General features: G+C 49.9%; 1 long non-coding RNA gene across 2 annotated transcripts; it reads left to right on the top strand.

The window, feature by feature from the left end:
* Positions 1 to 290: 290 nt before the first annotated feature.
* Positions 291 to 19,197, top strand: LOC140398824 (uncharacterized). Of its 2 annotated transcripts, none has more exons than XR_011937573.1 (3): positions 291 to 430; positions 15,675 to 15,776; positions 18,553 to 19,197. It is a non-coding gene; the product is annotated as an uncharacterized lncRNA (long non-coding RNA). The 2 variants fall into 2 exon arrangements; XR_011937574.1 differs by lacking the exon at positions 291 to 430 and adding an exon at positions 15,090 to 15,107.
* The last annotated feature ends 6,892 nt before the right edge of the window (positions 19,198 to 26,089 follow it).

The following is a 26,089-nucleotide window of genomic DNA, read 5'->3' as shown; positions in this document are numbered from 1 at the left end:
GGGGCAATTTAGCGTGGCCAATCCACATACCCTGCACATCTTTGGGTTATGGGGGCGACACCCACGCAAACAAGGGGAGAATGTCCAAACTCCACACGGACAGTGACCCAGAGCCAGGATCGAACCTGGGACCTCGGCGCCGTGAGGCAGCAGTGCTAACCACTGCCCCACCGTGCTGCCCAAGGTTACGATTCTTATTTTACTTTCTACTTCCTCTTTGCTGGCAAGTCTTCTCTCATGTTTTTCTTCTCTGTTCCCCTTTCCTGAGCTACTGACTGTTGTGCAGTGACTTTCTACTGATACCACACGCACACAGTCATTCCTCAAGTCTGAGTCAGGACGCTGAGCATTTCCAGCTTTCGCACCGTGGGTGAAACCTAATCGTGTCCCTGCCTGATGTCAACAGGCGCACTTCGTGAGGAGATCTCGGGTGAGGTCAAGGAAGGAAGCAGCAAGCGGAAGGTCAGGGAGGGGAGCAGTGAGCAAGAGGGTCCTCGGGTGGGAGGGTCAGGGGAAGGGAGCAGCGAGTGAGAGAGATGCAGTGAGTGAGAGGGATGTGGTGAGTGGGTAGGCACAGGAGTGGGAGGTTTGGCAAACAGGGGGGTCAAGTGCAGTTTGGAACTGAGTGTATGCCTGGGAGTTTGGTGAGTGGGGGAGTTAGGTGTGGAGGAGAAGGAGGCGTTCCTTTTGTCTTTTCTAACCTTTTCACCCTGTAGGAATTGTTTTTACTCAGCTATGGGGAAGGAAGCTAACTGTTCAGTGTGTATCTGGTAAGTGGTAAAGGTCTACTCTATTTCTAAGGTTTAAAACAGTACAGGAAATAGTGTTAATTTTAATAAAATATCCAAAACAAAAGGAAATAAATAATTGAATGATATAACTAAGTGCCAATGAAAACACAGGGAAGGGGTCATTGAAGCTAGCAACAATCCCTGGAGAGCTCAAGTAGTGGTGGTAAAGACCGGGGAGAAACATAGGATGGTCATTGACTACAGCCAGACCATCAACAGGTTTACGCAGCTGGACGCGTTCCCTCTCCCCCGCATAGCCGACCTGGTAAACAGGATCGCGCATTATAAGGTCTTCTCCACGGTGGACCTCAAGTCCGCCTACCACCAGCTACCCCTCCGCACTAGTGACCGCAAATACACTGCCTTCAAAGCAGATGGGCGGCTCTATCATTTTTTAAGGGTTCCCTTCGGTGTCACTAATGGGGTCAAGGTCTTCCAATGCGAGATGGATCGAATGGTTGACCGGTACGACTTGCGCGCAACGTTCCCGTGTCTCGATAACGTCACCATCTGCGGCCATGACCGGCAGGACCACGGAACCAATCTCCGAAAATTTCTCCAGACCGCGAATATCTTTAACTTAAAGTACAATGAGGATAAATGTGTGTTTAGCACCGACCGTCTAGCCATTCTCGGCTACGTAGTGAGAAATGGAGTTATAGGCCCCGACCCTGAATGCATGCGCCCCCGCATGGAGATCCCCTCCCTCACTGCCCCAAGGCCCTGAAGCGCTGCCTCGGGTTTTTTAGCTACTATGCACAATGGGTCCCTAACTATGCAGACAAAGCCCGTCCCCTGATCCAGTCCACAACCTTCGCCCTGTCGATGGAGGCCCGCCAGGCCTTCAGCCGCATCAAAGCAGACATTGCAAAGGCCACGATGCGCGCCATCGACGAGTCCCTCCCCTTCCAGGTCGAGGGCGATGCGTCCAACGTAGCTCTGGCGGCCACCCTCTCAACCAAGCGGGCAGACCCGTGGCCTTCTTCTCCCGTACCCTCCATGCTTCCGAAATCCGCCACTCCTCAGTCGACAAGGAGGCCCAAGCCATAGTAGAAGCTGTGCGACACTGGAGGCATTACCTGGCCGGCACGAGATTCACTCTCCTCACTGACCAACGGTCGGTGGCATTCATGTTCGATAATGCACAGCGGGGCAAGATCTTGCGGTGGAGGATAGAACTCTCCACCTACAACTACGAGATCTTGTATCGTCCCGGGACGCTAAACGAGCCTCCTGACGCCCAGTCCCGCGGCACATGTGCCACCGCACAAGTGGACCGCCACCGATCCCTCCACGAGGACCTCTGCCCCCCGGGGTCACTCGCTTCTTCCACTTTATCAAGACCCACAACCTGCCCTACTCCATCGAGGAGGTCAGGACAGCCACCAGGGACTGCCAAATCTGCGCGGAGTGCAAACCGCACTTCTACCGGCCAGAGAGGGTGCACCTGATAAAGCCTTCCCGTCCCTTTGAACGCCTCAGCATGGACTTCAAAGGCCCCCTCCCCTCCACCGACCGCAACATGTACTTCCTGAACGTGATCGATGAGTACTCCCGGTTCCCATTCGCCATCCCCTGCCCAGACATGACTGCAACCACCGTCATCAAGGCCCTCCATAGCATCTTTGCACTGTTCGGTTTCCCCGTTTACATACACAGTGATAGGGGCTCCTCCTTTATAAGCGACGAACTGCGTCAATTCCTGCTCAGCAAGGGCATCGTCTCAAGCAGGACGACCAGTTACAACCCCCGGGGAAACGGGCAGGTAGAGAGGGAGAACGGAACGGTCTGGAAGACCGTTCTACTGGCCCTACGGTACAGGAACCTCCCAGTCTCCCACTGGCAAAAAGTCCTCCATGAGGCCCTCCACTCCATCCGGTCGTTGCTCTGTACGACCACCAATCAGACACCTCACGAACGTCTCCTTGTCTTCCCTAGGAAGTCCTCCTCCAGGACCTCACTACCGACCTGGCTAGCAACACCCGGACCCATCCTGCTCCGAAAACACGTGCGGGCGCAAAAGTCGGACCCGTTGGTCGAGAGGGTCCATCTGCTGCCCGCTAACCCCCAGTATGCCTACGTGGCATTCCCTGACGGCCGACAAGGTACGGTCTCCCTATGGGACCTGGTGCCCGCCGGAACCCCACACGCACTCCAACCCCCCCCCCCCCCTCTCCACAGCACCTCACAGGAGGGTCAGTCCTCCCGACGCCCCTGCCTGGGCCCTCCCACCCACCGACGCCCCTTACAGGTGCCCCCCTCCCAGGTCAACCACTTTCCCCACCAGCGCCATCTAGGGGTGATGAAGCTGCCATGGAGGCCGAAGCCACGCTCCCGGAATCGCAGATGGCTGGACCCTCACCGGAATCACCACCGAGGCTCAGACGATCCCAGCGGACCACCAGGGCACTCGACCGACTGATTGCTTCATTTTAACCGATCTGTAACTGTAAACACTGACTGTATATATCTGCCATGACTGCAAATATCCTCTAAACACTGTAAGGAGGTATCACGGTACCTCCATATCTGATCATACCATGTTGAATACAGTTGTAGCCGCTGGCCACCAACCCCCCAACGGACTCCTTTTTAACAGGGGGTGAATGTGGTATTATCAGGTATTGCAGTCCCCGAGGGGCTGAAGTTTCATTGGTTAAACCTGGGGGTTTACCATTGGCTGTATAGTATGTAGCTCCGCCATGATAGGCGGGGTATAAGAGTCAGTGCCATCCCAGCAGCCCTCATTCTGTACCTGAGCTGCTGGGGAACAGTTCTAGTCTATTAAAGCCTTCAGTTAAAGCCTTTAGTAGTTATTGATCGTGCATCAACCATTCAGCCCATCGAGTCTGCACCGACCCACTTAAGCCCACACTTTCACCCTACCCCGTAACCCAATAACCCCTCCTAACCTTTTTGGTCACTAAGGGCAATTTATCATGGCCAATCCACCTAACTTGCACGTCTTTGGACTGTGGGAGGAAACCGGAGCACTCGAAGGAAACCCACACAGGCATGGGGAGAACATGCAGACTCCGCACAGGCAGTGACCATCCGGATAATCGAACCTGGGACCCTGGCGCTGTGAAGCCACAGATCTATCCACTAGTGCGATCGTACTGCCCTATTAATGTGGAGACAGAAGGGAGGGATACAGATCATTTGGGCAATAAGTAGTATGTGTAAATAAGAAATCTGGATCGGCGCAAGCGTGGTGGGCTGAAGGACCTGTTCCTGTGCTGGAATGGTCTTTGTTCTAAAAAAAACGCAAATAATTACTAAAAGATTGATAGAGAGGGACAAATGTGAGTACGAGAGAAAGCTCGCTAGAAATATAAAAACATAGTAAGGGTTTCCACAGATATTTTTATTTTATTTTTTAGAGTACACAATTATTTTCTTTTCCAATTAAGGGGCAATTTAGCATGGCCAATCCACCTAACCTGCACATCATTTGGGTTGTGGGGGCAAAACCCACGCAAACACGGGGAGAATGTGCAAACTCCACACAGACAGTGACCCAGAGCCGGGATTCGATCCCAGGTCCCACAGATCTTTTTTAAACAAAGATTTAACTGAGTAATCCTTGGTCCTATAGAAAGAGAGTCTGGGGAATTAATAATGGAAAATAAGGAGATGGCAGATGAGTTGAACAGATGTTTTGGTCTTCACTATAGACGATACAAGCAACATCCCGGAAATAGTTGTAAATCAGGAAATGGAAGGGAGAGAGGAACTGAGGAAAATTACCAACATCGGGGAAATGTAACTGAGCAAATTGTTGGAGCCGCAAGCTTGGCCCCTGATAGACTTAATTCTGGAGTCTTGATAGAAGAGGCCAGGGAGATAGTTGATGTATTGGTTTTAATTTTCCAAAATTCTCTAGATTCTGGTAAGTTTCCAATAGATTGGCATATATAGTGAATGTAACTCCTTTCTTCAAAAGGGAGGGGGACAGAAACCAGGAAACTACAGGCCAGTTAGCTTAACATCTGTCACGGGGAAAATGTTAGAAGATATTATTAAAGATGATATAGCAAGGCACTTTGCAACAGTCAAAGTAATCAGACAGAGGCAACATGGTTTGTGAAAGTGGAAATATGGTTAACCAATTAATTGGAGCTATTTGAAGAAGTAACGTATGCCGCGGATAAAGGGGAACCGGTGGATGTACTGTACTTAGATTTGCAGAAGGCATTTGCAAAGGTGCCGCAGCACTTTAATTGCAGAATATTAAAGCTCATGGTGTAGGGGGTAATATATTGAAATGGATAGAGTCACTAGCTAACAGGAAACAGAGATTAGGATTTTCTGGTTGGCAAGATGTAACAGATGGTGGGCGACTTGAAATGAAATGAAATGAAAATCGCTTATTGTCACAAGTGGGCTTCCAATTAAGTTACTGTGAAAAGCCCCTAGTCGCCACATTCCGGCGCCTGTTCGGGGAGGCTGTTACGGGAATTGAACCGTGCTGCTGGCCTGCCTTGGTCTGCTTTCAGATCAGTTCTGGGGCCTTAGCTTTTTATAATTTATAAAAGGACTTGGAAGAAGGGTCTGATGGTATGGTTGCTAAATTTACTGATGACACAATGGTAAGAAAGTAAGAGATGAAGATGGCATGAGGAGGTTACAAAGGGAAATAGGTAGGTTCAGTGAGAAGGCCAGGAACTGGCCATTGGAGCATAATGTGGGAAAGAGCGAAAATGTCCATTTTGGCAGGAAATATATATTTTTTAAATTATCTAAATGATGAGAGATTGCAGAGCTCTGAGATACAGAGGGATCTTGGTGTCTTCGTGCATGAATCGCAAAATGTTAGCGTGCAGGTACGAACAGAATATTATCATTTATTGCAAGGACAAACTCACTCCACATTGGGACTTTTGCTGAATTGCAGAGGTTTCGTTGTCAAACACTCACTGCCATAGTTTGTATCAGGCTGAGCTGGTGCGACTGATCCCCTGTTGGATCTCCTCAGTAATGAGTAGCTTTTGAGAGAGTTGGCTGCCAAGCAATGGGAAATCATAGAATCCCTACAGTGCTGAAGGAGGCCATTCGACCCATCGGGTCTGCAGCGACCGTCCAAAAGAGCACTGCACCCAGGTCCATTCCCCCACCCACACCACTCTATCCATGTAACCTAACCTGCACATCCTTGGTCACTGAGAGGCAATTTAGCACGGCCAATCTACCTAACCTGAATATCATTGGACTGTGGGGAGGAAACCGGAGCACCCAGAGGAAACCCGCGCCGACACGTGGAGAACGTACAGACGCCACACAGACCATCACCCGGAGAAGGCATGGAGTGAGGGGACAGTGCAATGTGAGAAGGAGGTTTAGGAATTAGCATCCTCTCATCTTCAAAGCTTTCCACCCCGCTGCTGATCATGACATGGATTGTGGTTGCTCCAGTGTCGGTGACACCTCCAAGAGGATATGGACATACCTCTTTCCCCTACTTGTGATTGTTCCTGTCTGTAGTTCTGTGGCACCTTGTCCTACAAGAGAGAGGGAGGTGTGTCACTGATTGCAGTGTTTGAGTGATGTGACGATCATGGTTGAACAGCTGACAGTATGTGCAAATTGTGAGCTTCCAAAGGGCTACATGGGTGAGGGTGAGGTGGGGCTATGAATGCTAGGTCTGAATTGTGCTTGATAGGGAATGTTGATTGGTGAGTGGTGTGGGAAGGGATGGAACAGTGTGTGGGACTTGTGGTTCATTCATTAAATGTGTTTATGCCGTACATCTAGTCCCTTGATGTAGTGTTCATTGTGTTGCTTATTTCAGGACGGTTGGCGTAGTGTTCACAAAGACCTCAAAATAGCTTTAACTTAAAAAAAGCTATAAATGTATTGACACTACTAATTTGGATTCGACACATACTCCACAGTTGATTGTTACATTTAAACTACGTCGTCTACAGCTAATCTCAATACTGATATAAACTATGATCTGCTCTCACTCACAATATTTGTACTTCTGACTCTCTCTAGCTAACTCCTGCACACACTCTTCCACAAGGCTTAGCACCTCTGCCTTATATACTTGTAAATGTAGCTCCCTCTAATGGGTACTCTAGCCACTTCATTAACCCTTGCAGTTCTTGCAGTTATGATAATACCACACTTGAGACTGCACTGCTTGCATTGACCATGATGTCTACCTGCCTTCTTCGTGACTGCCCCACCTAGGTATAGAGGACTGTCTGTTACGTTCTGGTGCTTGGCCTGAAGCAATTAGTGCAATAGAGAACGCCCAGTTCGTTATTAGTTGAATGTTAATTGATTAACAATAACCTGGGTCAGATAACAATATGAAAACTACTAAAAGCACCAGCTATTAAATCACTATTCTAAAATTATCTAAGCACTATTACAAATTAGACTATCCACCACAATGACTATCTCCAGACTCCCCAAGGTAACAGTGTCACGTGGTTGTTCTTTACTGCCACCTGCTGGTTGGAGGTCATACCTGTTAATATTTACATAACTGCTGACGCATATCATCACACTGTCCACCTCCAGCACCATGACCTGCAGTGCTTCGTCACAGAACCTTTTAGCAAGACCTCTGTCCCCTTGTGACACTTTCTGTCTCCTACAAACAGCTCCCAACTCCTGCTGTAGCCAGAATGCACCTTCGCTTTGAGTGGTACAAAGCTGGCTTTAAGTAGTGCAGACTATGTTTAAGTGGTGTCAATCTCACACAAAAATGGGCAGAGTGTTGGGGTATACAACACATTAAGACCAGGCCGCAGGTTACTATCATTTAAATAAGCAGGCAGCAACATGACCCCCACCCTAATCTTCGGGCATTATTATTCAAATGTCCCACCCCCTGCAGCCTCCAGCCTTGTTTTATGCCCATATCATGTTTTACAGTCCTCTTTCCTGTCCTAAGAACAGTAGCAAGCCCTAATGAAAGATTTTCACTTGTTGCTTATCAAAATGGCACACAATGTCATTGTTGAGTTCACAGTAAAACAGTCGGTGAACATGTGAAGCTTCTTGAGCAGCGTTTTAGCAAATGCTGCTCAGGAAGCAGACGTCTTGGCAAATGGGAACTGAATAAACCTAGCTGGTGAAGTTATGAAATTCTGCCTTATTTCAATTGGCTCATTCCTTTTTGTTCATGAGTTACATGGTTGCTCTGGTGACAAAAGGTGGAGTTACTGCCTGACAATAAAATCCTCGAAACATAAAGATCTGCCAGGTGATTCTGGGCAGGTGTACACAAGGGTAAATTTCAGCTGTGTCCATGTTGAGCTCAGCAGGTATCACATACTTGTTGCGTATTGTGGTTTGGTTTAATGCATGTTTAGCAGATTGTGATGAACGGTTACTGCCTTATCATCATGTAAGGTGATGTCCCATTTAAGACCGGGCTTGGAACCCTGGGGACTCCGCCTCTGGCTCCGCCCATCCTGTGAGCCATATATAAAGGGCTGCCTCATGGGCTGTGTAGCAGTCAGCACTTGTCTCAGCTCTAAAATAGTTCTTAGTCTAATAAAGCCTTCTTTACAGTTTAATCTCTAAGCTTCGTTATTGAGGGTACCTCAATTTATTAGACGAAACTAGATTCAGGATGGACGCTGGCCTAAAACCAGAGAAGCTCAATCTGGAAGCACGAACACCGGAGGCGAAAGAAATTTCTAAGTACTGGCTGCGGTGCTTCGAGGCCCACCTGGACTCCGCAGAGACTCCCATCCTGGGGCCACGCAAGCTGCGTCTACTCCACGCCCGGGTGAGTCACAGAATCTCTGCCACGCTCGAAAAGGCGACGACCTATGAAGAGGCAATCGAATTACTCCGCAAGCGGTTTGTCAAACCCATCAACGAGGTACACGCCAGGCATCTGCTCTCTACCTGTCGGCAGCGCTCGGGGGAATCGCTAGACGAGTTTGTTGAGAAACTCACCGCGCTTGCCAGGGACTGTGACCATCAGGATGTGACAGGGGAAGTCCATATGAACCTGCACATCTGAGACGTTTTCGTGTCCGGCATCCGCTCGACCTACATCCGGCAGCGGCTGCTCGAAAACGGGGCAAATGACCTCCAGGACACGCTAACGCTCGCCTCCTCGCTGGAGGTGGCCCGACATAACTTGGGTGCGTACCCCGCGGACTCTGCGAGCCCCCCCCGGACTTCCATGACTCAGCCGTATTGCAGGCCTGCGCCACTCGGCGACCCGCTCACCATGGGGGCACACCGTGCTACTTCTGCGGACAGGGCCAGCACCCACGCCCACGCTGCCCAGCCCGCTCCGCGATCTGCAGCGACTGCGGGAAGAAGGGGCATCTTGAAAGGGTCTGCCTGGCCAGACCCAGGAGCCAGAAAAACAAAGAACAGCCGTCCCGAAAGTCAGGCTCTCAGGCCCGCAGGCCTCGCAATGCTGCTGCGCACCAACCCGACAAGCCTCCTTCTGACGCGTCATCAGCCTCGTGCGAATCATGGGAGCGGCCATCTTGTCGGCGGCCATCTTCTCGACCCGACACGTGCGACCGACGGTGGCGGACATTTTATGAGTCCGACTCGGCTGAGGACTCCGACTGCCCGCGAGTGGGTGCGATCGCCCTCGACCAAACTCGGCCAAAACACCTGCAGAACTCCATGATGCAGGTCCAGGTCAACGGGCGCGACACTGCATGCCTCTTCGACTCCGGGAGCACGGAGAGCTTTATCCACCCTGAAACGGTAAGGCGCTGCTCCCTAGGCACCCATCCCGCATCCCAAACCATAGCCCTCGCATCTGGGTCCCACTCGGTGCAAATCAAGGGGTACTGTATTGCGGATCTCTCGATCCAGGGCGCCAAATACACCCGTTTCAAATTTTATATCCTCCCTCACCTCTGTGCCCCCCTGCTGCTCGGATTGGATTTCCAGTGCAGCCACTGAAGCCTGACACTGAAGTTCGGCGGACCCTTGCACCCCCCTCACAGTATGCTGCCTTGCGACACTGAAAGTCGCACCCCCCTCGCTATTCGCGAACGTCACTCCCGACTGTAAGCCCGTCGCCACCAGATGCCGGCGCTACAGTGCCCAAGATATGGCTTTTATCAAGTCAGAGGTCCAGCGTTTACTGGGAGAGGGGTTCATCGAGGCTAGCAACAGCCCTTGGAGAGCGCAAGTGGTGGTAGTCCGGTCCGGGGAGAAGAAACGGATGGTCGTGGATTATAGCCAGACCATAAACCGATTCACGCAGCTTGATGCGTACCCCCTTCCTTGCATCGCGGAAATGGTAAATCGGATCACCCAATACCGAGTCTTTTCCATGGTCGACCTCAAATCCGCCTACTACCAGCTCCCCATCCGACCAAAAGACCGCCCCTATACTGCCTTCGAAGCAGCCGGCCGACTCTTCCACTTCCTTAGGGTCACCTTCGGTGTCACAAATGGGGTCTCCGTCTTTCAAAGGGCGATGGACCAAATGGTGGACCAGTACGGTTTGCGGGCTACATACCCGTACTTGGACAATGTCACCATCTGCGGCCATGACCAGCAGAACCATGACGCTAACCTCAAAAAGTTCCTCCAGACCGCCCGAGCCCTTAACCTGACCTATAACGAGGGCAAATGCGTTTTCCACACCACCCGGCTAGCCATCCTCGGCTATGTCGTGGAAGACGGGGTCCTAGGTCCCGGCCCCGTCCGTATGCGCCCCCTTAAGGAACTCCCTCTCCCCTGCAGCCTCAAGGCCCTCAAACGGTGCTTGGGGCTTTTCTCCTATTACGCCCAGTGAGTCCCCAAGTATGCGGACAAAGCCCGCCCACTCCTAAAGACCACCATTTTCCCCTCTCGGCTGAGGCTCAATTGGCCTTCAACCGCATCAAGGCCGACATCATCAAGGCCGCTATGCACATGGTGGATGAAACCATCCTTTTCCAGGTAGAGAGCGATGCATCAGACATCGCCCTGGCTGCTACCCTCAATCAGGAAGGCAGACCAGTAGCGTTCTTCTCCCGGACCCTCACCGCCTCCGAGGTTCGACACTCTCGAAAAGGAGGCACAAGCCATTGTGGAGGCTGTACGGCGCTGGAGACACTACCTCGCCGGTAGGAGGTTTACCCTCATCACCGACCAACGGTCAGTCGCCTATATGTTTGATAACACGCAACAGGGCAAAATAAAAAACAATAAAATTTTGAGGTGGAGGATCGAACTCTCCACCTACTCGTACGATATCAAGTATCGGCCAGGGGTGCTCAATGAGCCCCCAGATGCCCTGTCCCACGGCACATGCGCCAACGCGCAGGAGGACCACCTGCAAGCCATCCACAATGACCTCTGCCACCCGGGGGTTACCCGGCTCGTCCATTTTATCAAGTCCCCCAACCTACCTTACTCACCCAAGGAGGTCAAGGCCATGGTCAGGGCCTGCCAAGTCTGGCGGAGTGCAAACCGCACTTCTATCGGCCAGACAAGGTTTGGCTCGTGAAGGCCTCGGGTCCCTTTGAGCGACTGAGCATGGACTTCAAGGGGCCCATCCACCAATCGTTATGCCTATTTCCTCACCGTGATCGATGAGGTCTCGTTTCCCATTCGCCATTCCCTGCCCCGACATGACCTCAGCCACTGTGATTAAGGCACTGCACAGCATCTTCACCCTGTTCGGTTTCCCCGCTTATATCCACAGCGACCGGGGTACATCGTTCATGAGCGATGAACTGCGTCAGTATCTGCTCAGCAAAGGCATCACCTCGAGCAGAACAACCAGTTCTACCCCGCGGGGAAACGGGCAGGTGGAGAGGGAGAACGCGACAGTGTGGAAGGCTGTCCTTCTGGCCCGGCGGTCGAGAGGTCTCCCAACCACCCGCTGGCAGGAGGTCCTACCCAATGTCCTACACTCCATTAGGTCACTCCTCTGCACGGCCACGAATGAGACCCCTCACAATCGATTGTTTGTCTTCCCCAGGAAGTCTACCTCGGGGTCTCGCTTCCACCTTGGCTGACGGCTCCGGGACCTGTTCTTCTCCGGAGGCACGCGAGGAGCCATAAAACGGACCCCCTGGTCAAAAGGGTCTGGCTGCTCCACGCCAACCCCAGTTACGCCTACATTGAGCACCCCGACGGCAGGCAAGATACTGTTTCCCTCCGGGATCTGGCACCCGCTGGATCCCCCACCACAGGCGCCCCTTCCCGCGCCACTCCCCTGCAGGACCCGACGCCCCTACAACACACCCCCTTCCGGCCCTACCCCCCATTGGTGAGCACCTACCGCGTGCCCCCCCTTGCGCCCCCCTTTACACACCACGCCGGCACCGCTACCTCCGGCCCTGCCTAGTCCCCCTGCCCCGACCCGGACCGAAGCTCCGACCGCTGTGCTCCCGGATGTGCCCTCAACCGGGACGTCCGTGCCCGCCGCACCACCGCCCGATTTGAGGAGGTCGCTGAGGACGATCCGGCCACCGAGACGGATGGACCTATGATGGCACTTCACCCCCGCCGGACCCTTTTTAAACAGGGGGTGAATGTGATGAACGGTTACTGCCTTATCATCATGTAAGGTGATGTCCCCTTTAAGACCGGGCTTGGAACCCTGGGGACTCCGCCTCTGGCTCCGCCCATCTGTGAGCCATATATAAAGGGCTGCCTCATGGGCTGTGTAGCAGTCAGCACTTGTCTCAGCTCTAACATAGTTCTTAGTCTAATAAAGCCTTCTTTACCGTTTAATCTCTAAGCTTCGTTATTGAGGATCCTTCACAGATATTTATCAGGTTAAACTCGGTTCTAGGAACAGCTAATGTGGCTACAGAGGCCAAATGATTGATTTTGTAGTCTCCAGCATATACACAACTGTCAATTAAGTTATTCCAGTGCTGGATCATACTTTTATTTTCGTGGTTTTAAAACTCTCACAACATGTATTTGGCAGTGTTTAGTGGCAGGTAGCAGTGTGGGATGGCCGGTTGTCATTTTGAAGTTTTGTCTCACTGTAACACACCTTTTGCTACATTTTGTTCCCCTCAGACACAGGGGGCGAGGTTCACGACAGCGCGGAACAGCCCCGGTCACGACCGAATCAGTTCCTGACAGTGGGCCAGTATCGGGGCCGCGTCATCTACACGCGCCAGGCCTTGTCGCCCGCGTAAAAGCGGCGCCGCATAGATGACGCGGCCGGCGCCGAAAAACGGACATCATCCGCCCATGCGCGGGTTGGCCGGCACAACCCGCACATGCGTGGTTGCCATCCTCTCTAAGTCCGCCCCGCAAGAAGATGGGGGATGGATCTTGCGGGGCCGCGGAAGGAAGGTGGTCCTCCTTCAGAGAGGACGGCCTGACGATCGGTGGGCACCGATCGCGGGCCACCCCACATTCCAGGTGAAGCCCGGTGCAGGATCCCCCCTCGCCCCCCCCCCCACAGGCCGCCCCCCCCCCCAGCGTTCACGCACCACCCACGACTGCAGCGGCCAGGTGTGGACGGCGCCAGGGGGAACCCGCCGTTTTGGCCTGGCCGCTCGGCCCATCCGGGCCTCAGAATAGTGGGGGTGCCGGAGAATCGCCATTTTCGGTGTCTCTGGCGATTCTCTGGCCTGCGGCCCGCGAAACCCGACCGGGCCATTCCCGCCGCTTGGGTGAATTGCGGGAAGGGTCGGACCGGCGGCCCCAGAAATTTTGGTGGCCCAGGCGATTCTCCCAACTGGCGTGGGAGTGGAGAATCGCGCCCAATACATGCACAGTAAGATTGGGTGAGCATTGTTAAGGACAAGGTAACTTCCAAATAGAAATGACATCCACCCACTGAGTCGCAGAAAAATTAAGGAGCACCATGCTGTGAGTTATTACTAACGGTAAGGTGTGAGGGCTGTACCGTGAAACGTTGATTGCATGCAACCTGAGGCAGACAGAAAAGAAGTATTTATTTTTTTTAAATCTTTTTATTGACATTTTCAAAATTATATACATTGCTGTTCGTTTTCATTTATTGTACAGTACCTAAAGGCTTCATCTTAGGTTTCTCTATTTACAGTCTGTCGTCGTCTGGCGCAGCATACAATTCTCCCTACCAACCCCCCCCCCCCCCCCCCCCCCCCCCCCCGCTCCAGCTCCCCTCTCCCTGACCCCCCCTCCCTCCCTTCCCCCCCTTCTTCATTGCTGCCCCCCCATTCTTTCTTGCTGGGTTTTGCTACCTCACCTTGCAGCCCCCCCCCCCCACCCCACCCCCTTCCCACCACCACCAGTCCTCCCTCGCTTTCTTCTTCCTGTCTTTTCCTGGCTATTCCTCCCTGGCTACTGGCTATTTATGTATGTGTTGGCCACATACAGGTCTCGGAACCGTCGGGTGAATGGCTCGCATGTTTTGTAGAAGCCCTCTTCCGACACACGGATGGTCAATTTGATTTTCTCCATTTGGAGAAATTCCGATAGGTTGGACAGCCAGTCTGCAGCTTTAGGTGGTGCTGCTGATCGCCAACCGAGCAGGGTTCTTCAGCGGGCGATCAGGGAGTCAAAGTCCTCCTCTCCATGAAGAGATCTGGCTGGTCTGATACCCCGAAGACCACCACTTTGGACATTGCCTCGAAGAAGGCTGTCCAGTACCCAGCAAATCTGGGGCAAGACCAGAACATGTGCGTGTGGTTGGCGGGGCCTCCTTGGCACCGTTCACATCTATCCTCCACCTCGGGGAAGAACCTGCTCATTCGGGTTCTGGTCAAGTGGGCTCAATGGTGCAGCATGGTGGCGCATGCTGGCTCACGGCGCCGAGGTCCCAGGTTCAATCCCAGCTCTGGGTCAATGTCTGTGTGGAGTTTTCACATTCACCCTGTGTTTGAGTGGGTATCGCCTCCACAACCCAAAAGATGTGCAGGTTAGGTGGATTGGCCACGCTAAATTTCCCCATAATTGAAATAAACTAATTGGGTACGCTAAATTTAAAAAGAAAGTGGGCACTATGTCCCACATTTAACTGCGTTAGGTTGAGCCTTGCGCATGTGGAGGTAGAGTTGACCCTGTGCAGTGCTTCGCTCCAGAGACCCCACCCTATTTGTAAATAAGTATTTCTTATTCATTGAATGTAATTGTTACCTACTGCCCCAGATAAGAACTGCCTGTCATTGAAGGAGAATCTACCTGAGAAGAGGTTGATATTTATCATCTTTTATTACAATAGGCATTTCAAACTTTATTGGGAAAGTAACCTGCAGTGTTAATAAGAGGATTTGTATGAATTAGAACAAGCCATTTGGAAAATATGAGATCTTGTATGGTGGTTTTTTGGGGTCTTGGGTTCCATTCCACCACAAGATACAATGTTACAATGTGGGTTAGCATTATCAGCTGCCCCTCCTATTCTCCGTGATCAAAAGTGGAAGAGTAAGTATGACCGACACAGCTGAAGGAATGTCCTGGTACCGAGTTACCTGCCTGTTCTTTGCTGATGGCTGATGTGTATGCCGGCTTGCACCAACAAGGTAGAGGAAAAATAAAAACATGGGGTGTCCAGCAGAACTGCAATTTACATGGACAGTTTTGTTGAAAGTTATTAAAATTTGGATCCAGTAAATAGCATTGTAAATAATTGCAATGATATCAATTGGGCACAAATCCACTTTATGGAAGTTGGCAGAGGCTCGATGGGCCACTGGTCTGCTTCTGTGCGGTCCCATTCTATCATTTCCAGCTGATGCTTAATGGTATTTTTCCACTCAGTTCCAGCACAGTAACAAGAAACAAGCTGGAGACCTGTGCTGTTATGTATTTTGGTTTATTTTTCTGAGCCTTGTTCAAACTGGTTTTTTAACACGTGACTGCTTTGTTATCAAAACTAACTTCTTGTTGTGGGAGTTGATGTACAAATCAGGACAAGTATCCCAAACGGGTAATGAAAATTGCAAAATGATTTTTCACAATTGACCATCGCCTTTTTCTACTCTTTCCAAGCCTGCAGATATGTGGCACGGAAGATCTCTGCTCTTTGTTGCGGGAAGAGGGAAGATCGAGCGGAGTCTGTGTCAACTCCAGCCACAGTCAAGCAGGCAAAGTGTACGTGTGCAGAAAATCTATTTCATTACTCTTAATATACTGTAATACGTCACTGAACATCCATATTTCTAGTTCAATTGCAGAATTTTATTCAAACACAATCTGCAGCCTCATGATCCAGCCTATCCCCCATTCTACCATTACCCAGAAGCCAAGGGGATCTGCACTGTAAATTCTATGAAAATTCTATGATTTTACCTCAATCTCCTCCGGAGGTCCCCACCATCACAGATGTCAGTCTTCAGCCAATTCGATTCACTCCACAAGATGTCAAGAAACGGGTGAAAGCACTAGATACTGCAAAGGCTATGGAGCCTAACAATATCCCGCCAATAGTACTGTAGACTTGTGCTCCAGAACTTGCCGCAACCCCAGCCAAGCTGTTCCTGTACAGTTACAACACTGGCATCCACCAATTTTCTTCTTAAAAACATGGAAAATAGGAGCAGGAGGAGTCCATTTGCCCCTTCGAGCCTGCTCTGCCATCCATTATGATCATGGCTGATCATTCATTTCACATCCTAATCCTGCTTACCCCCCCCCCCCCCACATCTTTTCATCGCGTTCACGCTAAGTGCTATATCTAACTGCTTCTTGAAAACGTACAAAGTTCTGGCCTCAACTACTTCCTGTGGTGATGAATTCCACTGGCTCACCACTCTCTTGTGAAGAAATTTCTACTCATCTCTGCCCTAAGTGGTCTACCCCGTATCGTCAGACTGTGACCCCTGGTCCTGGACGGACACACCATCAGAAATATCCTTCCTGCATCTACCCTGTCTAGTCCTGATAGGATTTTATAGGTTTCTATGAGATCGCCCATATTCTGAACTCCAGCAAATACACTCCTAACCAAATCAATCTCTCCTCATAAGTCAGTCCCGCCATCCCAGGAATCAGTCTGGTAAACCTTAGCTGCACTCCCTCCATAGCTAGAACATCCTTCCTCAGATAAGGAGACCAAAACTGCACACAATATTCCAGATGTGGCCTTAGAAGGTCCTATATAATTGCAGCAAGACATCCCTGCTCCTGTCCTTGAATCCGTTTGTTATGAAGGCCTACATATCATTTGCGTTCTTTACCTCCTGCTGTACCTGCATGCTTACCTTCAGTGACTGGTGTACAAGGACACCCAGGTCCCGTTGGACATATCCCTCTCCTAATAGTAATAGTCACCCAGGTAATAGTCTGCCTTCTCATTTTTGCAACCAAAGTGGATAACCTCACATTTAGTCAAATTATACTGCATCTGCCAGTCATTTGCCCACTCTTCAAATCACACTGAAAGATCTCTGCATTCTCCTCACAGCTCACCTTCCCACCCAACTTGGTGTCATCTGCAAATTTGGAGATATTCCATTTTGTTCTCTCATCTAAATAATTAATATATATTGTGAATAGCTGGGGTCTTAGCACCGATCCCTGAAGTACCCCACTAGTCACTGCCTGCCAATTCGAAAAAGACCCATTAATTCCTATTCTTTGTTTTCTGTCTGCCAACCAGATTTCTATCAATCTCAATACACTATGCCTAATCCCATGCGCTTTAATTTTACACGCTAATCTTCTTTATGTGGAACTTTGTCAAAGGCCTTCGGAGAGTCCAAATATACCACATCCACTGGCTCCCCTTTGTCAATTCTATGATTTACATGCTCAAAGAATTCCAGTAGATTTGACGAGCATGATTTCCCCTTCATGAATAGAATTAGACTTTTTTTTTACAGTACAGAACGAGGCCATTCGGCCCTCTGGCCCTTGGAAAGAGCCCCCTACTTAAGCCCACACCTCCACCCTATCCCCGTAACCTAGTAACCCTACCTAACCTTTTTGGAATCCTGCCAGAGCCATTGGTGGGAAACCTCACGCTGGCACTCAGTGAATAGTCAGTGAGGGGGCTGAATCCTACAGTGAGTGCTCACGAATGACATACGTTTGTGATAAAATTAGGTTCCCAGGCTCCTATTGCGTGTTTTGCATTACTCCGTTGGTGAGGGGTGTGGGGGGAGAGGGGCGGGGATCACAATCTCACCGGAGAATTTTGCATTTTCCAATACTGTCCGGATTTTGGGCCTGCCTCACCAATCCCGTGGGTTCAAATGCGCCCCATATAAATCAGATGACAATTTAACTGCACGAGCAATGCTGCTGTCAGTATGACTTTGCAGTACTGGCTTCTCTATTAACAGGAAGAAACTGTTTGGCAAGTTCATTAGTTAAATAGATTTGAAGCTTCTGGCAGTATCATGCCTATTTTGATCCAGAACGCTTGGCAGCTGATTCATTATTTGGAGTGCTCCGAGGCATTCTGATGCAGAACATTAGATAGGTGATGTTTGCAGACTGCCTCCTCGATTGCAAAAGCAACACTGCATCCTCCCAATGACTATTAATGTTACACAGTGTTTGATTAAGCACGAGTGTAAATCCAGCCAGCTTGTTTGAAAGTCAAGTTCAATTGCATTTGTGCCTTTAATCTTTGAGTAAAAGTCTATTGGAGTGCTGGTATCCACTGGAATTAATTACACATGAGAAATACGCCTGAAGCTTTACAGGACTTAAACATCACCATTAAAATCACCGAACAAAAACACTCAATTGAATCAGGATTGTCAAAAGTGTGCCAAAATTAATGTTCATGATATTGGAGCTATTTCCAAAGAATCCTAAGTTGACATCGCTACAATGTACATAGTTTCAATACTTCAAATTCAGCTCGATTATCATTTCCGTCAGAGTTTAAAATGACCAGCTTTTCCTTTCACTTTTTCAGACTCATAAAGCATCTTGCACCCCCGCCCACTCAAGCTCAGAATTACTCCTCATTCAAGAAAGAAAAAACTGAAGTCCGTAAAAGCTGCGAAAATGCACCAAAGGACCCAGAGGTGCAATTATGGTGACAATTATATACTTGGAACTTGAACTGTGTCGCCTGACCTAAGGGCAGCAGGTAGCAATGGGCAGCATGGTAGCAGCATGGCAGCACAATGGTTAGCACTATCGCTCCACAGCGCCAGGGTCCCAGGTTCGATTCCCGACTTGGGTCACTGCCTGTGCGGAGTCTGCACATTCTCCCCGTGTCTGTGTGGGTTTCCTCCGGGTGCTCCGGTTTCCTCCCACAAGTCCCGAAAGACGTGCTGTTAGGTAATTTGGACACTCTGAATTCTCCCTCTGTGTACGCGAACAGACGCCGGAATGTTTCAACTAGGGGCTTTTCACAGTAAATGTAATGTTAATGTAAGCCTACTTGTGACAATAAAGATTATTATTATTATTGTTTCCATTTGTGTTTAGATCCGAATCGCATGATATTATGAATCTCCTGTTACCACGACAAGAATCAAACACTTTTGACTTTTTCAATCTCGTCAATGACACTATCTGTTCCAATAAAGTTCAAAAGCTCTGCTCCACATTATTCATGCATTACTTCTGATTCATTCAGTTTCCATTTGCCCCTCTGGACTTCTTTGGCTCAAGGAGGGCTGGTGTTTGAAGTCAGAAACTTTGCCAAAAGTTTGATTGAGCTGCTTCGAGCTTAGCTGCAGGAAACCTTTGAGCAAACATCTGTCACTAGTTTGACTTTTTTTCTTCTGTTCCGCCTGTACCATCAAAACCAGTGCGTATGTTTAAAACACTAACAACCGTCTGTATTTATGCTCAAAACACCAAAAACAGCTTCCTGGTCCCTTGCTTCGTGCAGCAATTTATTTGATTGGATTCTTGCTGTGAGTAAATCTAAATATCTGTATCATCACTGCCTCAAAAAGCAGAAGTATTTTAAAATATACATTTCCATATCCCCGCCCTTTTTCTAGTGACCAAAGCAAATCTGAGAAAATTACTCAATTTTGTGAAGTTAATATAGTTAAAAAATGAAAATCCAGTTTTACTAGGTGATTATGACAGATGTTTTTATTTTCAAAGTAAACCCTTTAAACAAATTGAAATATTCATATCTTAAACAAAATAGATTTCGGGGGAAAGTTTATTCCAGCTCAATATGCCAGTACTAATTGACAGCTCTTGTCATCCTAGTTTTGGAATTCTGAGCTGCAACAGATTCTGACGGAATTAAACCTGCCGCACTCACTTGCTGAATACTGCACAATACTGAGTGCGTGCTGAAAACTGCCAAATATTGAAGTCCACTTTATCGATGCAGCCCGCTGTGCAAACTTGTGTTGTTTTCCCTTCGGTCGACCGTAAACATTTGTCATCTCAATTTCTGACATGTTTGAATACAATACCCACCACTATAAAATACAAAAGATAATCAGTGCAATTCTTCGTCGGTGGGATCCTCTAGTCCGCCGACAGTGTGCCCCATTAGCCTGCTGCGGGAAGGGAGAGTCCCGCTGCCGGCGGGAGCGCACAGCGCCGCCCTGGGAAACGTGACTGGTGGACCGAAGAATCACGCCCAATGTATTTTAAATTCTTGAATTTTATCTGTCTTTGTGATTATAATTATGATACTCTTCCACTAAGTTTCTCTCCTGTCATAGATTTCCTCATAAATCCTCAATAAATAGGGGAATAACAGCTTTTGTCTTTCCATCTTGCACTCAACACAGCAGCTAAGAAGAAATTGTCAATTGCAAATGGGGAACAACAATGTACCTTCCCTGCCTTCTGGACACCGCAAGGACTGTGGCGCCTTATTGACCCTGTTAATCACATTTTAGTTTGATGCTTTAAGTTCTATTTGACATTTGTTTTTGTTTACGGCAGTATTCCTTAAAGGGGCTTGGTGGACGGGTAGCCATGGAGGATGCAGTATTAAACAGTTAACTACCCAGCTTTGTTCAAATTCAAAGTGCGCAGGTCAACTCTGCTTGGTCAGGGCATTAACAGTGGAGTGTTAAACAGCAGGGGCGTCATTCTCCGCCGGCGGGAGTCTCCGTTCTGCCGGCGCCCGGGGGTTTCCCGACGGCGTGGGGCTGCTCCACAATGGGAAACCCCATTGACCGGCCGGTGTTACAGAGACTCCCGCCGGCCGGTCGGCGCAGAAATGTGGCGGGGCGGGAGAATTTCGCCCCAGATGACTGCTCGCTAAACTCTTGCTCCATTTGAAAAGGCTGCAATGTGTGGACATGCCCCTTCTTTCTGGAAAGGATAGGGCTCTGTCTGTGAATATATGTGGCTCCTAGCATGCATAAGGGAAACACATTGCGAGCCCGACTGACAATGCTAAATTGGTTTTCAGTGTAGTTCTTAGCACAATCAGGATTGTTTAGCGGTTGTTGTCCAATCAGAGAATCACATCAAACGTTGGATACTATGTTTTGTGCTTTGCAAGCATGGGCTAGTTGGGTACGGTCAATATTTTGCTTGTTGCGAACAGCTTAAGGGACGTGCTGTATGGTATGATGCACCAATCTTTGAGATGTACAGCTGATATACCTGGCACCACACCAGCACTGAAATTCACAAACTACATTGCTCATCTGTGTGGAATGTACAACATCCTTTTGGCTTGACGGCAGCATCCTGTTAGTGGAGAATACCACTCGTGTTTCTGCTGCTCACCAACAGCGTGCAATGGTTAGCTTCAGCAGCGGCTCAAACCTCTGAGACTCCTTACCCAGATAATCTGAGGTAGACTGAGCATTTTTCAGAACCTTAAGTGGTGGGTTTAGACCCATTCATAAGTTTGCATAATGTACAGTGAGCAATGATAAGCAGTAGACGGCATGTCTACATTCACTGGTCAGTATATATGTTGGGATTTCTACACTTCCACAGGCTATAAGATTGGCCAGATTGCCATTGTAAATAGCCCGAGCCGTTTGCTCACCCTGCAAGCCGGATGCTGAAATAGGTCGCATTGGTGGCACGGTTGTTCGCACTCCTGCCTCACAGTGCTAGGGACCCAGGTTCAATTCCGGACTTGAGTCACTGTCGCTCTGGCGCCTGCACATCCTCCCCGTGTCTGCATGCGTTTCCTCTGGGTGCTTCAGTTTCCTCCCATAGTCCAAAGATGTTCAGGTTAGGTGGATTAACCATTCTAAAAATTGCCCTTAGCGTCCAAAGATGTGCAGATTAGGTGGGGTTATGGTGATAGGGCAGGGGAGTGGGCCTAGATAGGGTGCTCTTTCAGAGGATCAGTGCAAACGTGAGGGGTCGAATGGCCTCCTTCCGCAATGTTGGGATTCTATAATTCTATTTAATCAGACAATTAGCAGTTATTCTAAGGTATTTTGAATCTATATACTGGAGTGCAGTATATTAAAGCAATTTTCCTAAAGATGTCAGCTAACAGCTGAAGTGGCACCATCTTCAGCAGTCAGCATTTAGGTCAAGGAACATGTACCAATGAAACCAGATTGAAGTGATCTTAAACAGTTTGTACTTCAGACACAATCAGTAGCAGTCAGCATAAAGTTTAACAAACACGTTCTCCTAACTCGACCCAAGGACCAGACACATCTATCAGGTACAAATTGGGAGGTTAGGGAGGGATCCATAGAAAAGTGAAGGGTAGATAGCACTCACTCTGTCTGGGAGCACATGTGTAACTTGTTTAATGTAAAATGTAAAACATACATGACACAATGCAAACAACATTCTTATCTCCATAACCACAATCTTGTATCAATGTTACCTAATTCTTTACCTAAGCAGAGTCAGCCCCGGAGGCCTATCTCTGAAGCTGAGCTCTCCCAACGTGTTGGTCAATAAACAATCGTTCTGTGCCTGAGGCCCCTCCAAATATTTTGTGGAAAGTGAAAAACCGCAACACGAAGCATGGATGTAAATGCATTGGAATCAGTTCAAGGAAGGTTTACTGGATGAATACCTGGAATCAGTGGGTTGTCTTGTGAGGAAAGGTTGGACAGGTTAGGCTTGTATCCACTGGAGTTCAGAAGAGTAAGAGGAAATTTGAATCAAACATAAAAGATCCTGAGTGGTCTTGAAAAGGTGAATGTGGCGAGGATGTTTCTTCTTACGGGAGAATCTAGAACCAAGAGTCATTGTTAAAATATTAAGGTGTCACCAATTGATAAAGGGGTGAGGAGAAGTTTTTTTCTCTCTCAGAGGATTCTGAGTCCCTGGAACTCTCTTCCTCCAAAGCCTTTGGAAGCAGAATCTTGAATATTTTTAAAGCTTTAACTAGTTAGCTTCTTGATTAACAAGGGGGTGAATGTTTATCGGGGTAGGTTCGAATGTGGGTTTGAGGTTCCAATCGGATCAGCCATGATCTTACTGACCCCTGGCTATGGCACTGAGGGAGTCAAGGGACTGGAGGGGGTTGGTGCGGGGTGGGGAGGAGCACAGGGTGTCACTTTATGCGGACGACCTGCTGCTGTATGTGGCAGACCCGGTGGGAGGAATGCCGGAGGTAATGAGGACTCTTAGGGAATTTGTGAACTTTTCGGGGTACAAGCTCAACATGGGGAAGAGCGAGCTGTTCGTAGTTCATCCAGGGGACCAGGAGAGGGGGATGCACGAGCTCCCACTAAAAAAGGAGGCGAGGAGCTTCAGGTATCTGGGAGTCCAGGTGGCCAGGAGCTGGGGGGCCCTGCATAGGCTTAATTTTACAAGGCTGGTGGAGCAAATGGAGGAGGAGTTCAAGAGGTGGGACGCGTTGCCGCTGTCCTTGGCGGGTAGGGTGCAGTCAATCAAAATGACGGTGTTCCCAAGGTTTTTGTTCCTGTTCCAGTGCCTCCCCGTGTTTATCCCGAAGGCTTTTTTCAGGCGGGTTAACAGGAGTATAATGGGGTTTGTGTGGGCGTGAGGGACTCCGAGGGTGAGAAGGGTGTTCCTGGAGTGGAGTGGAGATAGGGGGGCCTGGCGCTGCCGAACCTCTGTGGATACTACTGGGCCGCCAATGCGACGATGGTGCAAAAGTGGATGATGGAGGGGGAGGGGGCTGCATGGAAGAGGCTGGAGACGGCGTCTTGTGTGGATACGAGTCTGGGGGCGCTGGCAACGGCGCTGCTGCCGCTCCCTCCAAGGAGGTATACCACGTGCCCGGTGGTGGTGGCTGCCCTCAAAATTTGGGGGCAGTGGAGGCGGCACAGGGGGGAAGTGGAGGCCTCGGCGGGGACCCCATTACGGGGGAACCACCGGTTCGCCCCAGGAAGAACAGGTGGAGGGTTTGCGGGGTGGCACAGGGCAGGGATACGAAAGCTGGGGGACCTGTTTGTGGACGGGAAGTTCGCGAGCCTGGGTGAGCTGGAGGAGAAGTACGGGCTCCCCCCGGGGAACACCTTCAGGTACTTACAGGTAAGGGCGTTTGCCAGACGGCAGGTGGTGGAATTCCCGCGGCTACGGCCACACACAGTACAGACAGGGTGCTCTCGGGGGGTGGGTGGGAGTGGGGAAGATTTCGGAAACTTACCAGGTGATGCAGGAGGAGGAGGAGGCCTTGGTGGTGGAGGTAAAAGGTAAGTGGGAGGAGGAGTTGGGAGAGGAAATTGAGGACGGGACGTGGGCAGATGCCCTGGGGAGGGTGAACTCTTCCTCATCGTGCACGAGGCTCCGCCTCATACAATTTAAGGTGCTGCACAGGGCACACATGACCGGGACAAGGATGAGTCAGTTTTTTGGGGGTGAGGACAGGTGTGTTAGGTGCTCAGGGAGCCCAGCAAACCACACCCATATGTTCTGTGCATGCCCAGCGCTGGAGGAATTTTGGAAGGGCGTAGCGAGGACAGTGTCGAGGGTGGTAGGATCCAGGGTCAAGCCGGGCTGTGGGCTCGCAATATTTGGGATGGCAGATGAGCCGGGAGTGCAGGAGGCGAAAGAGGCCGGTATTCTGGCCTTTGCGTCCCTGGTAGCCCGGTGAAGGATTCTTCTTCAGTGGAAGGATGTGAGGCCCCCAAGCATGGAATCCTGGATCAACGATATGGCGGGGTTCATTAAATTGGAGAAGGTGAAATTCGCCTTGAGCGGGTCAGTACAAGGGTTCTTTAGACGGTGGTAACTGTTCTTAGACTTCCTGGCAGAGCGGTAGACAATGGTCAGCAGCAGCAACTCGGGGGGCGGGGGGGGGGGTCACTTTATTATTATTTTGTTTTTGTTATTTACACTGGAGGGTCTGAGGGGGTGTATATACCTGTTGTGTTAAGTTGGGCGGTTAATGTTAATTTATTATTTATGTACAGGGGGAGAGGGGGGTATGGAGGGTTGTTTTTCTGGACTTAACCCTGTTTGTTTTGTACTTAACCCTGTTGGGTTATTTTTTCTTTTTCATTTTGTTATTGATATTTTATGAAAACCTTTAATAAAAATTATTTTTTTTAAAAGAAGCTATGATCTAACTGAATGGCGGAGCTGGCATGATAGTTGCTACTGGCATGATGGCTACTCCTAATATGTACATTCATATGGGGAGGTACATGGATAAGAGGGTCGGGGAATGAAGCGGTGAGTGAGGGGGTCAGGAAGGGAAACAATGAGTGGCAGGATTGGCAGGGGGGATAGAGGAGTGGGAGGTCTGGGGAGGGAAGCGGTGAGCAGGAGGATTGGCGAATGAGTGGGTTGTGGAGGGATGTAGCGAGCGAGAGGGCGAATTGAGGGTCAGGGAGGAAAGTGGCCTGTGAGAGGGCCATGGAATGGAGCAGTGAGGAAGATGGTCGGAAATGAAGCAGCAGGGTGTCCCATAATGCAGTGGGATCCAGATTGAGGGATTTGCTTCCCTTTCTTGCCTTCTGTCCCACCGTTCTGGCTCATCATTACGATGGTGGGCACGATTCAAGGAATAATGTTAAAGCGCTGCGTGGTGAGACGTTTCTCGGCAGCTGCAGGGCCAAGAATAACCCCGCTATTCAACCGCACTTTGCTGTTATTTTGGCCGTGGGGAGATTCTCCCCATTGAGGCCACAGTTAGGCTGTCACCCTGCAATGGTGAGCTGATGTTGCCAGCAGGCCCGACTCCTTGCAGATCGGGACACCATTTTATAAGACACCCTCTTTCACCCCGACTCTCAGGACCCCGCCCCTGGCTGGCAATGCCAGGGAGCAGGGGGAGTGCCAGGGTGCTACCCTACCCTGACCCCCACAGCAGGGGGCCGCAAATGACCTGCAAGACCCCTCGAGGTGCCATCACGCCAGCGTCGCATTTCTGAGAACCAGTACTTAACAGCACCTGGTTGAGGCCTCACATGCGTGGCCATTGAATACCAGGCGCCCAGTGAATCTGGCAAACACATATTTAGATAAGTCTAATGGTTCATTAAATATGCATTTCAGGATCTTGCCCAATGAGTGCGAGATCCAGATCGCTCCGGGCCTCACGAGTCCAGTAAATCTCATAAGGTTTTTCGCTCGCGCAAAGGCCGATTTTGGCTTCTCCTGGGATTCAA

The sequence above is a fragment of the Scyliorhinus torazame genome, chromosome 22 (genome assembly GCF_047496885.1).
Source record: "Scyliorhinus torazame isolate Kashiwa2021f chromosome 22, sScyTor2.1, whole genome shotgun sequence".
Lineage (NCBI taxonomy): Eukaryota > Metazoa > Chordata > Chondrichthyes > Carcharhiniformes > Scyliorhinidae > Scyliorhinus > Scyliorhinus torazame.
Note: the sequence above shows the minus strand (reverse complement) of the source record. Positions and strands in the feature narration are given on the sequence as shown.